Here is a 17,346-nt window from a genome sequence, read left to right on the forward strand (position 1 = left end):
GGGCATGACAGAATGAGAAATACGTTCTTTCCGATGTGGCTATCCCTGCTGAAAACACACCCCCATAGCGATCTTTAGACAGGAATTGAAGAAAATTTTGTTGGAGAAGACGAAAATGGTATCAAAGCGCTTATTTATCGTACTAAAAGAGGATTTATTACTGGACGAAAAAGTGGATTTTCATACATTTTCTTCTAGAAAATATGTCGCAAAAATGCCAAAATAATTTATTATATAGGTTGGCAAATTTTGTATTTACCATGTTTGCCCCAGATTTACTCTCAGTTTTTGCAAATTTGAGCAAATCCATTTATCTTTGGTATTATTCGTGCACGTGGCCTGTGGGTAAGAAGTGGCTGCGTAATTTAAAGACAGCTAGATGTCAATAGTTAACGTTGTCTTTGGGATAAATTGATCAGATCATAATACCGCTATCATTCCTATCTTTTTATACTTGCTAGTTTAAGTTTTACCTGAACAGTTTCGCTGATTACATAGTCTATGGAATATATTTGGTCCTGCGCAATCTTTCCCTCCGTGAGAGGGTACAGGATTGTTGCATTCGCGGGTCCTTTGTTGGGCGCCATATCCGCATGTCCGAGTACATGTACTCCACAGACTCCATTCACCCCAATTTCCATCTACAGCGGCTAGAGGAAATAATAAAAAAATTTTAAGAGACATACCCAGCCATACATACCCAACCCTGTGGTAGTTATTAGGGGCATGACAAAATGAAAAATACGTTCTTTTCGATGTGGCTATCCCTGCTGAAAACACACCTCCATAACGATCTAAAGACTGGAATTGAAGAAAATTTTGTTGGAGAAGACGAAAATGGTATCAAGGCGCTTATTTATCGTACTAAAAGAGGATTTATTACTGGACGAAAAAGTGGATTTTCATACATATTCTTCTAGAAAATATGTCGTAAAAATGCCAAAATAATTTACTATATAGGTTGGCAAATTTTGAATTTACCATGTCCCAGATTTATTCCTCAGTTTTTGCCAGTTTGAGCAAATCCATTTGTTTGGTGTTATTGGTGAATTACAATTCCTTCCGTTAAAAAACCCTTAGTTTTGATTAGAAAAAAAAGTTCATTTCATTAAACAAAAATTATTCAGATTAAGAACATTTCATTTCGATTAAAACAATTCATTTCGATTAAAAAACAGAAGAAAATATTTTCAAGGTCAATTGCATTCTTACTAAGATAATCACTTAAAAAATATATCATAATAATAATAATAATAGTAATAATAATAATAAAAATAATAATAATAATAATAATAATAATAATGATAATGATAACAATAACAAAATTTCAGCCACACCATGGTACCGCAGGGGTTTGTATGGGGAGAGGAGGGTAATATATATAAAGGTGTGACGGGGGAATAGGGCAGACAAGAACTTGGAGTGAAGGTACCTGAAATCACTTCATTTTGCTACTACGTATGACAAAAAAGAAAGGTCTCTTCTTGGCCCAGTCACCGTACAATCTGTTTAAATGCTTTTCATTTTGTTGTTGTTGCTGTTCTTGTTGTTTTAAGAAGATCTTGTTGTACGCGAAAATATGTGAGGTGAGGACCCTTGATATACATTATGCCTTATACCATAAGGCACTTATACCCGGACCCTGGGAAATGAAATCAATTGAAAATAATAATTGCAGTTCTCAGCTTATTGATTAAACTACCGGAGCCGATTTCATACAAGTGGTGTCTGACATATTTTAAAATCTTACAGTTTGAGTGTTTTTTTTTTGTTTTTTTTTTTCATGGAAGTTAGATAACACCTTTTTTTTCACTCTCATAAATCATTAATGAAATAAATAAAACTCGCGAAGTGGATGGCACCCCCACTAACATACGCAAATGGAGTTAACATACGTAATTGGAGTTATTATTATCGTTAGTATGGTAATGGAGGTGGGTAAAAGGAATGAGAAACTGCTGCGGATGCTATGAAGTGAAATATTTAGATCAGAGAAAAGGATGAATTTCCGTAGATATTTCAGAGAGTAGTAATATATGAGCATCTTACAGGCAGCATGATTGAAATGATGCAAGAGAAATAAGTCACATTTCCCTTTTTGTTTTAATGCTCCAAACGGGCATCTAGGTTCAAATGTTGTATGTAATACAATTTGAGGCCTAATTGACTTTATTCGCGACCGCTGCGTCTGTGCTCCCCCCCCCCTCCCCTTCTCGTTTCTGTGTGAGACAATTTGTCTTTAACAGAAAATATGTCTCGCCCAAATCCATACAATGAGACTTCGAGTGGAGAGAAAAGAAGGGAAGAGGAAAGGAGCCCATTCGTCCAAAATTAACCGACAAAATTAACCAAAACAGTTTTCTCGTAGTCAGCAAATAACCTACATCAAAGACTATGAAACAGTTCTTCAGAGAATGTGACTTTAAAAGATTAGATTTTCTGTTTCGAAGTCATTTACTTACAAGAGATTAGAGTAATACATGGCCAAGGCTTCGAAATTTGAAGACTGGTGATTCAGATCCGCACATACAATATAACAAGCGAAATAACAAGGCCATCTTTATCGCTCGCCAACAGTATAAAACAACTGTGATTAACAAATAAATCGCTTTCTCGGTAGTCATAAAAAAGAGGAAACACGTAACTTCTCTGAGTTAGACTTTAAGACTTTAAGACGTTAGACTAAACAGAACCAGTTTTCTTTCAATTACCTTTAGTATTGTTCAATTCATCTTGACAGGAAAATGCGAGGCAACCAGTAAAAAGGATAACACTGAACCAGCCACTCAAATTCATGGTCAAGGAGGCCCTAAACGTGTTATTTTGAATAAAAGTGATGTCTTGAGGGATCTTTTATTGGTACTTTTGACCACTCTAATATCACAAAAGCCGCAATATAAAGCCAATATACTCTTTTGATCATTCCCAAATCACGTCAGCGAAAAAATACATTTCAAGGGACATGTTAAAGTACATTTTCCTTTCCTGGCTTTTAACACTTCGTGTGAAGGCTCTAAAATTAGAGAAAAAGGTAATGATCGGGAAAAATGATCCTTTTGTCTCGTTCACTCCGGTCCTTGAAGTTTGCTAGAATTTTTTTTTTGGCTTTTTCAAAGCAAATCGCCCTTTATCTTGCAGTTACAGTGTATTTATTGTTTATTACTTAAAGTCTGTGCAATTTTCAATGCAACAAGAGAAAGTCAGTCACACACATATTAAATATTGAATTGGTTTTCCTTTTTGTGGCGTCATGGGATGAAAAAAAAGTGCGTCCCTTCGGCCTCTTAACTGCAGTCGCATATAATGTATATTGCTGTGTCGCTGTTAGTATATTGCCGAAACGTATGCAATTATAACACACAGTATCCATAAGCCACCAATGTCGCCGCAATTAACCTTGCACGTCTTTTAACAGGACTACCCTTTTTTTACGCTGGAAAACGAATGTGCCATTAGTTGATGATTTTAGATTTATAGGAGCAAAGATTCAACACCACTCCATCAAACACTAAGAAGCGTTGAGCAAAATTGATCTTATAATTAAAGCAGGGGAGTGGACGATCGTTTGATATTTTACCATATTTAGTTTTCTTTCCCCCAGTAATTATCCTCACTAACAGGGAAATACTTCTTTGAAAGTGCTGCAATTATCTTCAGGAGTTTTTACACGTTACTCAAGTTACCATAACTTCCTTCTCAAAACTAGAGAGTTCGGGCGTCTTTCACGAAAATAAAGACTATTAGGTGAAAAACAAGAGTGTTGCGAAGTGTGCTCCTACGGTGCCATATTTCCCCTTTCATTTTATCCAGCTTAGATGCAGTCGAGTTTTACAGTTTGTGAATGAATATTGGCCAACAGCCACAAGAACTCAAAGTTAGCGGATCTTATATTGAACTGGTTATAGTAGCTTTTTAAACTAAACGAATGAATTCATTTCAAAAATATCACATTTCAATATCACTACGGCCCTCTGTTGAGGCAAATTTCAAAGGTTAAAATTGCAACTCCAATAGTCGAAAAAAAAAAACCTTAAATGTGACTGATTTATTTATTTGTCTCCTATTTATTTTTCTCCTTATTCGTCTAACATAATAGTTTTTAATGAGAAACAATTTTTATGGCGTTTTATTAAAGGCGTTATCAGAAAACACAAGCCGTTTTGTTTTCTGTTTTGTTCTTTTTTTTCATTTATTATTTATTTGATTTTATTCATTTTATTACGCATAACATTTTGCAAATGAAAAATATATTTCGTTTGATGTCCCATGTAAAACAATATAATGACCGTTCACATACAGTGAATATGAGGCGAGATAATTAGACGCCATAATTAGACGTCATTTTATTTTATTTGACTTTCCTTTTTTTTTTTTTATTGTTTAAGTAAATTAAGAAGTTGTTAAGTTGATAGATGTACTGAGGAGTCAGGACATAAGATTGTGATTTAGTGAACGTTTTTATTATTATTATTATTATTATTATTATTATTATTATTATTATTATTGTTTAAGTAAATGCTGAGAAGTTGGTAAGTTGATGATAAATGTACTGACTGAGAGGAGTCAGGACATGACTGTGATTTAATGAACGTTTTTTATTGTTCTAAGTTGTTTCAGATAAAAATGTATATGACTGTCTGAATGACTGTTTGTCTGTCTGTTTTCTTCAATCAATATAATTTTTCTTTCCATTATCAGCAGCAACAACAACAACAATAACTAACGTATGTTTGACACTTTTCCACACACATGCATGCCTGCTAATTTCACTTGATTCGTTTTCAAAAATCAGGTAAATTAATATGGCAGTGAAACCTACGATACATGAGCATCATTTGTAAGTTCTTTTTTTCTTCCTTTTACTAAATAATATTGGTCGAGGTGGTTTCCCAAGGCGCGTTTTATGGTTTTCCCGCAAGTATAACGTGTCTAATTTTGTTTTACCAAATACTTCACAAAAGAAAAAGGTCACTGTAGACAAACGAAAGGATCAATATTTTGATATTTTGTAATGATATTCCATCGACTTGCGGTTCGTTTACCTTAGTATTTGCCCATCTTTACATATTCTTATTGTTGTTGTTGTTGTTGTTGATTTTTTCTAAAGTTCCTCCGTTTCTACGGACTTAAATCCGTTGGTCAAGTCTTCATTGCTAGCACGCGTTAGCAAATTTGGAGGAAATTTGAAAGAAATTTGCCGACATAAGTACTTGACAGTACTTGTACCCAATGGTAATTGCCTTGTAAAGACCATCCGAAACTATATTAATCCTATTCACACGGAGGAGCTCTATTTCTAGATTTAATCACTGAATTATTACTCATCCTTAATTTAGCATCAATTTATCAAAACTTTGTCTACCTTTAAACGTAATCCAGGCTATTCAGTAACTGATGTGTAATAAAAATAATCGCCAACCAATTAGCCGAGCGAAGGCAAAGGCGGCAACTTTATAGAGCAGACGAGAGTCGAGAGGTATTGCATACTCGAAAAAACAAAGAGCTTACACAAGAACCAATCAGAGCGTGGTAGTGGTCAAGTGGTTTATCCGTTCACCCTACCCCTCTTTGCTTTGTCCGACGTTCTTGTGCAGATCTTAACACGATTTCTTGATGGGAACATAATGATCAAGTAATTGCAGATAATGAATCGCCACAACATTTTGTGAGATCCGCCACATCGTCCGGGACCTGACAAAATTGAGGTAATCCACCAGTTCCAACTCCTGACAACCTAAACAAAGCTTCGTTTATCAACTGACAGATTCTCCTTAGTGGCAGTCTATTTTTACAGGTTGGATCCAAGATAGGGGATGGTTCACCTGCCACTCCAAAATTGCGTCAATGCAAGACGTAATTTCAAAGGAATTTCTAAGAGTTTCGTCGGTTATTTGTGAGCAGTGTATATGGTCACTAAAAATCTGTCCATCTCGCCAAAGTCAAGCTAAAATTAGAGGGCCGGGCTTGGATTAAAAATAAAATGAAGAAAATTTCAATTCTTATCATTCAAGACAGTTCATGAAAATAGCATAGCAAAGAAATAAAACAGATGTTTAAACGTTTCACAATATTTAGACAGCAAACGCGTATAGCCGTCATATTTGTAAACTTCAAAACGATATAAAATTCCAGTGAGAAAATGTGACGGTCATAAGCGTTTACTGTAACTAAATCCACCCTTTACTGATAAATAAACTTATCGAAGCCAGCGACCTGATCTGTCACTGATAGATCGTAGGGTAAAAAGCCTTTAGACTAAGTGGTTAAACTTGAGTTAGTAATATAATTTTCTTCTATGAATCTTGAAAATATCAATATATATTCAGTCCGTTCTTTTGCAATATTGATACGCTGGCCTGATTATTTTAGCACACGACCAAACGATGTTCATCTAGTACTTTGAAACATCGACTTATGTGACTTGATTAAACATAAGTTAAACTGAATAGGTAAAGAAAGGAATGCGACTCAACCAAATCGATTGGATTGGCGTTTTTCGCTTTTATAATTTAAAGAATAGTTATTCCTCCACGAAATTTAACTGCAGTCACGTGAACTTCCGACAGTTAAAGTTTTTAGAAATAAAAAGGAGTGGTGTATGATATTAGACGCAAAACTGAAATCAAGGAACTACATGATCGTTACGTCTGGGAAAAGGGCAATGAAAAATATTGTTATAGTAAAAACATTTCATGAAGATATTTTAGAGCTTTGTATAAGATTTAAGAGTTTTCAATTCAACCTCTTACCGTCTTTGAAGTAGACGGCTGGGATAGGTGAAGGACTACTCTGGAGTGCTCAAATCCCGTCTTTTAAGACAGGCAACTTGGCGTCTTTTTTATTTATTATATTTATTTATTTTTATTTTATTTTATTTTATTTTATTTTTTTTATTCTCTTTTTTGACTTAGGAGCCAAAAGAACATTTCTTAAATATCCATTCATCTTCTGCATGTTTCTGGAGGGTGCCTTAAAAATGCAAGGGAACATCAGGGAAAAATGGCTTTATGTATAATATAAATATTTCGACTAAAGCAGTGCTAGCTGATTCTGGAAAACGCGCAAGTGCAAATTGTGTCCGCTAACTGGTTAGTTCATCGCGATGTTTCAGTGGCGACGAATGTAGGCCATTTCCGAGTTTTATAAACTCTTATTTTGAAAACGAAGCTAACTGCAAAACCTTTGATGTGAAACTGAGTTTTATTTTCATGAGAATAGAAAATCATTTTCATATAAATAAATTTACACTTAGCTTTGATTTTATACAGAAGCTTCAGGCAACTCGGGGATGGCCTATTAGATTATGAATACGATCATGAATTCACGCGACCATCGTGATATTTTGTCCATCTTTAATCCACTTTAAAATGAAATCAACGCATCTTACAGATAACACCAATTTACGAATAATCTATAACTAAACAATTCGCGACACCTGTCATCGTCAATCTGTTTATCCTGGTACTGGACCTGAAATAAAAAGGATGCCAAACAATGTAAAGGGAATAACTGCATCATCAGACATAAGACTGCATATTACGAGTTCTAGAAGGTACTTTTTAGATTTCCGAGTGACGCAAATGCTAACGAATTCTTCTTTAAAGAGTACTAGATACTATTATATATTTGAGTAGAAGAAGGTTCGCGAGAGGTTTTAGGCAATGGCTAGTTTGTACTTTTAAGACATGCACATGGTCATTAAAAATGTGGGACGCTACGTGCTTGAGACAATACAACTCATTAATCCAAAAATTTCAGACTTTACGCGATATTTCTTTCGATATATATTTTTTTTTTGGGGGGGGGGTGCGGGGGAGGGTAGGGGTACGCAGGAGAAGGGGATAGATGTGTCCACTATGCAAAAAGAGGTCATTGTATAGAAGTGTCTCAACACTTTTGTCTCTCATTGTGGCTTGAACTTACTGAAAGGGTATGAAAACAACACCAGTGGCTTAAAATGATTAATGTGTCTTTTATTTCCTTACCGCTTTAGTAGGCAGGCGCCGGACCTAAGACAAAAGATGGCAGGTTCAGTAAAGAAAAACAATAATAAACCAATAATCATTTGACTTCCCAACCGCAATTCCATGTGACTGAATGGTAATTAAAGTACTCGCTAATCTTAAGGTTTTATCACACATGCGCATCACTTATAAAATGTTGACAGCATTCCCTAAGACTTCCACTTGGAATAAATGGAATGCATTGAACCCGAACTGGTCACAAGCGTTTCATTCTTTTATCTTTCGTTATCTGACAACAAGCGTTTTAACCTTAAAAAATTACGCAAAGCACAGCTTTTGAGCAAGAGTATTTCCATCGATCTCATTCTCTCTTTCGAGCCTTTGGTTATTACAAAGATGTAATAGTAGAACCCATTATTCCCGCTGGTTATAGTTTATTACTTCAATTGTCCATTAATTACCATTGATTTATTTTATTTGTTTATTTTCCTTATTTATTGATCTATTTGACAAGACTAAACTTACAATCTTTGCCGACACAACGTTCGACTTGCTCATTGGTTCCATCACACCCGCTTCCGCCGTACCGGGGAGAGGGTTCGGTGCATGATCTGCTGCGTTTTTTGTAGCTTAAACCACATGTTTTTGTGCAAGGGCTCCAGGCTCCCCAGTCGGACCAATTGCCATTGACTGAAATGCGAAAGAGTAAAACAGAAAGGATAACATTTGGTAAACAGTAAAGTAAACCGGTTATATAATGAGTCGAAATCGCGGATTTTCATACCGCTCTTAAGGTGCACAAGTGCAGAATGAGGAGTTTTCCATCATCTTAAATAAAACGTCAGGCCATTTTTATAAGAAAGAAACAACCGACAACTTACAAACGACAACAAAATGATAATTTGTTTAGAAATATTTGAGGAGTATTGGAAGAATGGACTGATAAATATAGAATTGTTTACTCCTAATTTTTACTGATACTTTCCTATTAGTAAATTGTGAGAGAAGGAGGTATCGGGGAACTGAAAGTTGAAATAAGTAGCAAACCAGCGAGTTTTTATAAAACCAAACGTACTTGGACAAGGGTAGTAAGCATGGCATCTCCGTTTTTGGTATGCAACACCCAAACAATTCTTGCCGTCGTAAGCTGGTTTTGGGTTATCGCAGAGTCGTCTTCTCTCTCGTGTTCCATATCCGCACGTTGTACTACAAGGACTCCAAGAATTCCATGAACCCCACATACCATCCACTGTCAAAGAAAAATAGCCTTTATTCAAAATTTGGAGCTTGAGCGTTGCATTCAGATATTGATGAGTTCTTCCGGAAATAGCTTTATCCAAGAGTGGCGGCAAAAAGGCAGAATATTAATCAAACTCACCTGGGCATGGAACCTTTTCATTGCAGGCTTGAATTTCGCTGGATTCCCCTTGGCATTTCTTCCCACCATACCTTGGAGCTGGTGAGTCGCATTTACGACTTCTGGAGTGTTTTCCTTGTTTGCATGTCTTACTGCAGGTACTCCATTCACTCCACTCACTCCAGTTACCATCCACTAATCAAGCAATAGAAATGTTAAACGGTCATTTGTAGGAAATTCCCTTAAGGGAAAAAAAATAAAATGGACAAAAAAAAAACAACAACAACAACAACAACAAAATAACAAAGCAAACAAACCGCCCGCGGGATGGTTATCATGCGGTAACCATACCTGGGCAATTTTCCTTGTTGCATAGACGTCTTTGTCTGAATGGACCCTCGCAGGGCTTTCCTCCGTAAGCAGGGGCAGGACTGTTACATTGGCGAACCCTCGCATGTTCCCCTCCTCCGCATGATTTACTGCATTTACCCCACGCACCCCACTCTCCCCAATTACCGTCCACTGAAATAAAAAGATACCAAGTAACTCTCACTTAACCCTCGGACGTACAAGCAAATTCATACCCTTCCCCCCCCCCCCCCCCCCCCATGTATATTTTATGGGTGATGGCGCTGCTCGAGGCCGGTGACGTCACCAACAATGGTCGCTATCTTGGATTTTACCAAGAATTACAAATCAGGTTAAAACCGCGAGAAATAGTAATTTTTTGTGCTTTACGTGAAAAATAACACATACATAACCACTTTGAATGATTTTAGCCTCAATATTTACTTTTATTGTTGAAAGAAGTTAAAAAAATTGTATTTTCACCCCAAAAAGGCTTGAACACCTGCTACTTATGGCGTCATCTCTCGTAACCATAGCAACTGACCATAACTGAACTCAAAATTTCCCCAAATGTGCGCGAGGGATGATCGAACAGCTACTGAAAATTTCAGGTGCCGATGTTGTATCCTCTAGGTTGCATCAACCCCCTCTTTTACGTCCGAGGGTTAAGCTGTCATAAGTTTCCAACACACTGAGAACAATGTCTCAAGCCTGCCTAATCCAAGGGTTTCCTTAATAGTTAATAAGCCCCAATAGTCTAAAACAAAGACAGTCCATATACTATTGGCAGTCAATCCCATTAACATTGTTCTTTTTTTTTATCACCTGGGCAATTGACATTTTGATTGCAAGCTTGGTCTTGACTTGAGATTCCATCGCATTTCTTGCCACCATACAGTGGAGCTGGCGATTTACATTCTCGTTTCCTCGATCGTTTTCCCTGTTTGCAAGTCTTGGTACAAGTACTCCATCCACTCCATTCTCCCCAGTTTCCGTCGACTGAAGAAAAATATCAAAAATTCTCACACAATCGCGCGATCCTTTTGGTCAGTGACGGGAAAAGGGACCCCTGGAGACGAGATTGATTCTCGCAGTGCAGTTCCAACAATTACATCAGATTTAATGGCCAACAGTAGATAAATAATTAATCAAGAAATTAATGTCAAATACTCTTAGTACTTCCAATGTTTTCGCAGTTAGCCTAGAAGCAGCCAAACTTTTTGGCCATTACCTTGCCCATTGTCAAAATTGAAAGGAGGCAGCCGGTAATTAAATGCATTGATTTGAATGAGGTTGTGATCGTAGCAGTTTATGAAACTACAATTACTAAAAAGACAGTTGAAATAAATGGAAGGGTATTTCATCAAACCTGGGCACGGAACCTTCTGGTTACAAGCTTGGGTTTCAGTAGGCCCTCCTTCGCATTTCTTGCCGCCATACTGTGCAGCTGGCGAGTCACATTCTCTTTTCCTTGATTGTTTTCCCTGTTTGCACGTCTTGGTGCAAGTACTCCACCTACTCCATTCTCCCCAATTTCCGTCCACTAAAAGTTTAAACGAAAAACGAGTAAAACTAAAATGAGACCTTGGCGCATCAAAGGAGCCGAGCACTAGACGGTAACACTTTGTCGCCAGTGCCTTCATTTAACATTAAAGAAATTTTTCTAGAATGCCAACTGCACCGTTGGAATAGCATTGGAGGGAAGCCAAGGAGGGAAGAATAAACACTACCCACCAGGGCATGGAACCTTTTCATTGCAGGCTTGACTTTCGCTGGATTCCCCTTGGCATTTCTTGCCACCATACTGCGAAGCTGGTGAGTCGCATTTACGACTTCTCATGTGTTTTCCTTGTTTGCATGTTTTACTACAGGTACTCCACGCACTCCAGTCTCCCCAGTTCCCATCAACTACAAAAAAATAATAATCGAGAAGTTGGAAGCAAACCTTTTATAATAAGCTGGAGTATAGGTAGGAAATCGATAAGTTAAATGCTGAAAAGAGATCGAGTAGATAGTCCTGATGTTGCATTTTGCTGATTAAAACAAATAAAAACAAACAAACATGTAGACAAAATTAAAGAAGATTGAAGTTCTCTGCAATTGAGTTTTCCAAAACTTGTCAGTCTAACAGCCTTTCAAAAAATTACTACAGTGTTGTGTTTAATCTTAAATATTGTTCTTAGTTGTCGCAAAACTATGATTTTGTCGGTTACACGTAATTTTGTCTTTAACGTTGTTTCCTTGCGAGTTAGAGCACAATATACTTGTATTTGATATTTGTGATAATAAAAAGAATGGACAAGATTGTCCTTTAAGGCCGAAAACAACAAATCCTGAAAGAAAGTTCTCCCTCTATTTCTGCACGGTTTGACTGCGTTAGTTAAAACGCTTTTGCGCTTTAGCCTTATTGAGATTGTTGACCTAAGTTTGGCCTTTCTGTGCTGCAATCCATATACGGAGTACATTTAAAAACAAAAGAAGTCAATTACGGTATTAGTTTCGTACCTGGACAATTAACATCTTGATTACAGACTTGGCTTTCACTGGAATCTCCTTTGCATTTCTCTCCACCGTACTGCGGGGCTGGTGCATTACAGTAGCGTTTTCTCGACTGTTTTCCTTCTTTACAAGTCTTACTGCAAGTACTCCATGCACTCCACTGGCCCCAATTTCCGTTCACTGTCATGGACAAAATTATGCATCCTTTAAGAGATGTTAAGTGACTGTATATGAAAAATAGACAAAAAACCTTTTTTCGTAATTAAAAGGTGGAACTGATCTAATTTGGCAGAAAATACGCCGTGCCTGGGCATGGGACATTGTCATTGCAAACTTGATCCTCGCTCGAATCTCCTTCGCATTTCTTGCCACCATACAGTGGAGCAGGGGCATCGCACGTTCGTTTCCTTGATTGCTTTCCTTGTTTACACGTCTTCGTGCAGGTGCTCCAAGCACTCCATTTTCCCCAATTACCGTCAACTGAACAAGTAATTGATAACATTTATTTCGTCGGGATTCAATTAGAAATTGTTTTCATTCTCTGTTTATGTCGTTACAAAAGATTTACATGTAAAAGGAGTTGTTAGATATTACAAACTTTAATGCACCCTTCATCTACGAAAAGCAAGGAGGGACTTCAGACTTCAGATTTCACACTTCAAAATTTATACTTCAGACTTACGAAGTTTGAACGCCGGATTTCTGATTTGTTTGTACTTTAGACTCAATTTTGACTGGTTGAGTTAGTTCCTCCCGCAAATATGTTTTGGTACGCTTTAGATTCTTGTCCAAAGTGATGCCCATCTGAATCCACTTTTCAAATAAAACAATAAAACAGACGTTTTTACTTAACTTTACTCGCCTTTTTAAACGTGTTTTGCCTCTCAAACTGGCTTTGCATGCAGTGAGGCTATGCAGGCTTAACCTAGCCTCCCAAGCAGACGTTCTTAGGGGTTCGTCACGCGTTCCTGCCCCACAAACGTCTGCTGACTTGAGCGGAAAAAAACGTAGACCAATCACAGCAGACTTCCAGATCTGGGAAGTGCACTTTGGACCTTGAGAAATTTCGCGCTTGACTTTACGGCTCCAGAAAAGATCAGAAAGGTCTCACCAAAGGTGAAGACCTTACAGTTTTAGAACAAACTACTCAGTTAAGTCACAAGCGTTCGTACTAGTGGCTACCCTTAGAATCTCGTTGAAAAAAATTACCTCGGAGGTTAAATTTGCTGAACGGAAGTCAGCTTTACTACAAAACAATAAAGTGTGAAAACAAATCCTGCCTTTTGTTCAGTCTTACAAGGTCAACCCCGCCGTTGCTTCACCCAAAGACTAACTTTATGAGCAAATGACACCTAATCCAGCCTTAACAGATAGAAATGTACAGAAAGGCAACGCTTATCTCCTATGTTCTCGTCAGGAGAAAAAATCTTTGGTCACGTATCACACTCTACAGGGCTTGTGCGTATGTGTTTGGCTTGTCAACACTTTGACTTCAACAACGCCGATTGGATCTCCGATAACCTGCATGTGATCTCCAGCCGATATATGTGAACAATGGGAAAGGAATTTATCTTTCAGTTCAGCAGACGTTCGTGGGGCAGGAACGCGTGACGAACCCCTAAGAACGTCTGCGTGTGAGGCTAGGCTTAACCTGGATCACGAAGGGCTTGTATCTGAGATCCTAAAATGTTGAGTCCGAAGTGCGAGCTCTGTAGGTTTGAAGTCTGAAGTCTTAAGTCTGAAGTCTAAAGCTTGGTTTTCATATGTCGGGAAAATCCCAGGCGAACGGGGATCGCTGACGTCCCCGACGGTACAAATTTGAGTTTTCATTTGTCGGGAACGATCGCCGACCATCGCAGACATCTGGGACGCGTCGGGAAAATAAAAACTATCCCGATTCTCCAAATAAGTCCCCGACCATTTCAGACCATCGAGATATCTACGATTTCAAGATTTCATTAGTCGACAAAATCTACATCTGGGAAGGGTCGGGAAACAGTAAAATCCCCGAAAGTCTGAATCCCGACATAACTTCCTGGTGTATAAATCAAGGTTAACACCGTTCGAGAAGCAAACAACTTTAAATGGCGAGTAAAGAAAATCTGTATAACTAAAGTAAACGTTTGTTAAGCTCTTTCAATGAACTAAAAAGTGGATTCAGCTAGGCATCACTTTGCCCAGCAATCTAAACATAACTGAGTGAGGAACAGCAAAATGCCACAATTGGGTCTGAAGTCAGAGATCAGAAATCCGGAGTTCAAACTTTGTACGTGTGAAGTCGGAAGTCTGAAGCTCTTCCTCGGCTTTCGTATTCATCAACTACAAGCAAGTTATATGTATCTAAATACCTGGACAGGGGACCTTTTCGTTGCAGACCTGGTATTCCCTCGAGTCTCCGTTACATGTCTTACCACCATATTTTGGAGCTGGTGAGTTACATTCTCGTTTCCTAGACTGCTTTCCCTGTTTACAGGACTTAGTGCATGTGCTCCACTCGCTCCATTGTCCCCAGTTTCCATTAACTATGAAAACAAATAAATCCATAGTTTGTCATTATTGTTGTTTTTGTTGTTGTTGTTGTTGTTGTTGTTGCTGTTTTTTGCTCTGTCAGGCAGTGTCTTGCCGAGCTTTGAAACTGGAAGTGCCGCCACTACCGGGGATAATGACTTAAAACATGATAACGTCAATTTCATAAACTTTTGAATTTTGGATTACCTGGACAGTTGATATTTTCGTTACAAACTTTAGTTTGGCTAGAGTAGCCATGGCATTTCTCCCCGCCATACTGTGGAGCTGGTGAATCGCATTTACGACTTCTGGTGTGTCTGCCCTGCTTACAGGTCTTAGTACATGTGCTCCATTGACTCCATTCCCCCCAGTTTCCATTTACTAAATGAATAATAAAACAATTCAATTGATCTGATTCTATTTTTGCCGAATTGTATCATTCTATTTATCAGTTAGAAAGCTCACTCTCCTGCTTAGAAACCTTCCGAGTAGTTCCGTAATACCCTTCTTGTATTGTATATACAGGTAAAACAGTACTTTTTGCTGATTGCCACTTAAGTTTAGGAAATCGGTCAGTATTTATCTTACATGTAAATCCGTCCCTGCATAGGAAGAGTATCATTTCGAAAAGGAGAGAGCAGGAGAGATGCTAACCTGGACACGGCACTTTTTCGTTGCAAGATTGGGTTTCAGAAGGTTGTCCAACGCATTTCTTTCCGCCATATTTTGAAGCTGGCGAGTTGCATTCTCGTTTTCGATATTGTTTCCCATATTTGCATGTCTTTGTGCAAGTGCTCCACTGGCTCCATTCACCCCAGTTTCCATCAACTTGAAAAAAAAAAAATGAAAAAAAAATATATACTGGAATACCCACGACTTTCTAAAATGCTTTAGGTAAATGTAGGTTTCCATGCGCTGACATATTGATGATCTTTGTTTTTTGTTTGTTTCTTTGCTTGTATGTCTATTTGTTTTTTCTTTTTGAATTATATATCTATTCATTTTTTTTTTAATTTAGTTATTTTTTTACCATTGATTGTACTTTTGAGCTTTTGACGCTCTTGGTCTAGCAGTATGCAGGCGCTGTGACTTCTCAGTAAATTGCCTGGTCTCAGCTGTTCATTATGACCAAAAAAACGTGTTATCCATGGGGTGATAAAATTACTGGTAATCCAGTATTTTTCATTATGGCCCACGAGAATCCCAACTGACCGGAGGTAAGCCAGTTGGCTATTTACAAGTGTGTCTTAGGAATTGAACTTGGGACTACCGAGAACACGCAAATCCAGTCACCGGTTAAGGCGGGGTTGAACTAGAGGCCTTTAATTCCAGCGCTCTAAACGCTCATCCATCCTGCCTCGCAGATTATGCAGAGGTTTTCCTTTTCCGAGATTTAGGGGAATCAAGAGAGAATGATCTAAGAGAGCGAATCCCCCATACATGACCCTCTTCCCATGAAAATTATTTTCAATCTATTCTTGGTTCTATCATAATGCGTGGTTATTTTAAGGACGCCACCTTATTGGTCGGTTAGAGTGGCGTTATGTAATTTAAAACTTGGCAGGTAATTCATTTCACTGCCGATCACGCACAGCAAGCGATATGATGTGTAAACTTGGCATTACTTTCGACGAAGAATCCAAAGATTTCTACGTGGAATAATCTGACCAGAGTGGCTGCCGAAGAGCAAAACGGTCCTGGCTTCTCGTAGTTCGCCAGAGAAAGCGGTTCCGACTCGAGCACAACTGCTCATTGGGGTCTTGGCTACATCAGTATATTAACAACCAACAACCTATTGTATTAAATTGACAACTGTCTCTTCCGGCGACATCCACGCACATCCGCGAGCTGTGATACCGTCGTTTGGATCCAACAGTGGACACGTAACGAGAAAATAGGCTCAAAGTGGGTTCAAACATGACTGTTTGGCCGCCAATCATTTAAATTTTGAGAGGGCGCTATACAAATGTGGGCACACCGCTCCCTGTAAAGAATTGACCGAAACCGGAAACAGAGCATCAAAAGTCTCTGTCATCCAGGTTAGCGAATGTTTAACAGCTTGACGCATCTGACCTGATTTCTGTTCGCACAACGAAATATTCATCGCAAGCATTAGATGTTAAGAAGAAGTAATGCAGTTTGAAACTCTCAAGAATAATTCTTAAAAAAAAAATGTACTGTTTCTGAAAGAAAAACATTCCTGGAGAAAGAGAAAAAATATCTTATACATTTGCACAAACAATTGAAGCCAGCCACTTATTAAAGGTTTCTTGTTTCGCGCGTTATAACCTTTGCCTTCGGCTTTCACAGTGTGTCAGAATTCAATATTCGTTACTTTAATTGAGGCTACCAGCCGTTAGAAAACCTCAGTCTTTAATCTCAAAGTGAAATATTGACTCCAACACTGCAATCCCTTTGTAAATGAAATTCATTCGTAAATTATGAGCGGAACGCGCTGATCGATTAGTATCGGCTCCTGGCGCAAATTACTGTAATGGCTGTCAAACTTCAAATGTTTGGCGCCGAAACATGTCACGTTCACGTGAAAGTAGACCACGCGGGTCACGAAAACAACAGACAAAAATAATCTTCGCAGCACGCGCGCGAACTTTAAATAGATTTAAAAAAATTATCATGGGACACAGGGATTCCCTCTCTTAGCTCATTCTC

Source organism: Porites lutea, chromosome 1, assembly GCF_958299795.1.
Source record: "Porites lutea chromosome 1, jaPorLute2.1, whole genome shotgun sequence".
Classification (NCBI taxonomy): domain Eukaryota; kingdom Metazoa; phylum Cnidaria; class Anthozoa; order Scleractinia; family Poritidae; genus Porites; species Porites lutea.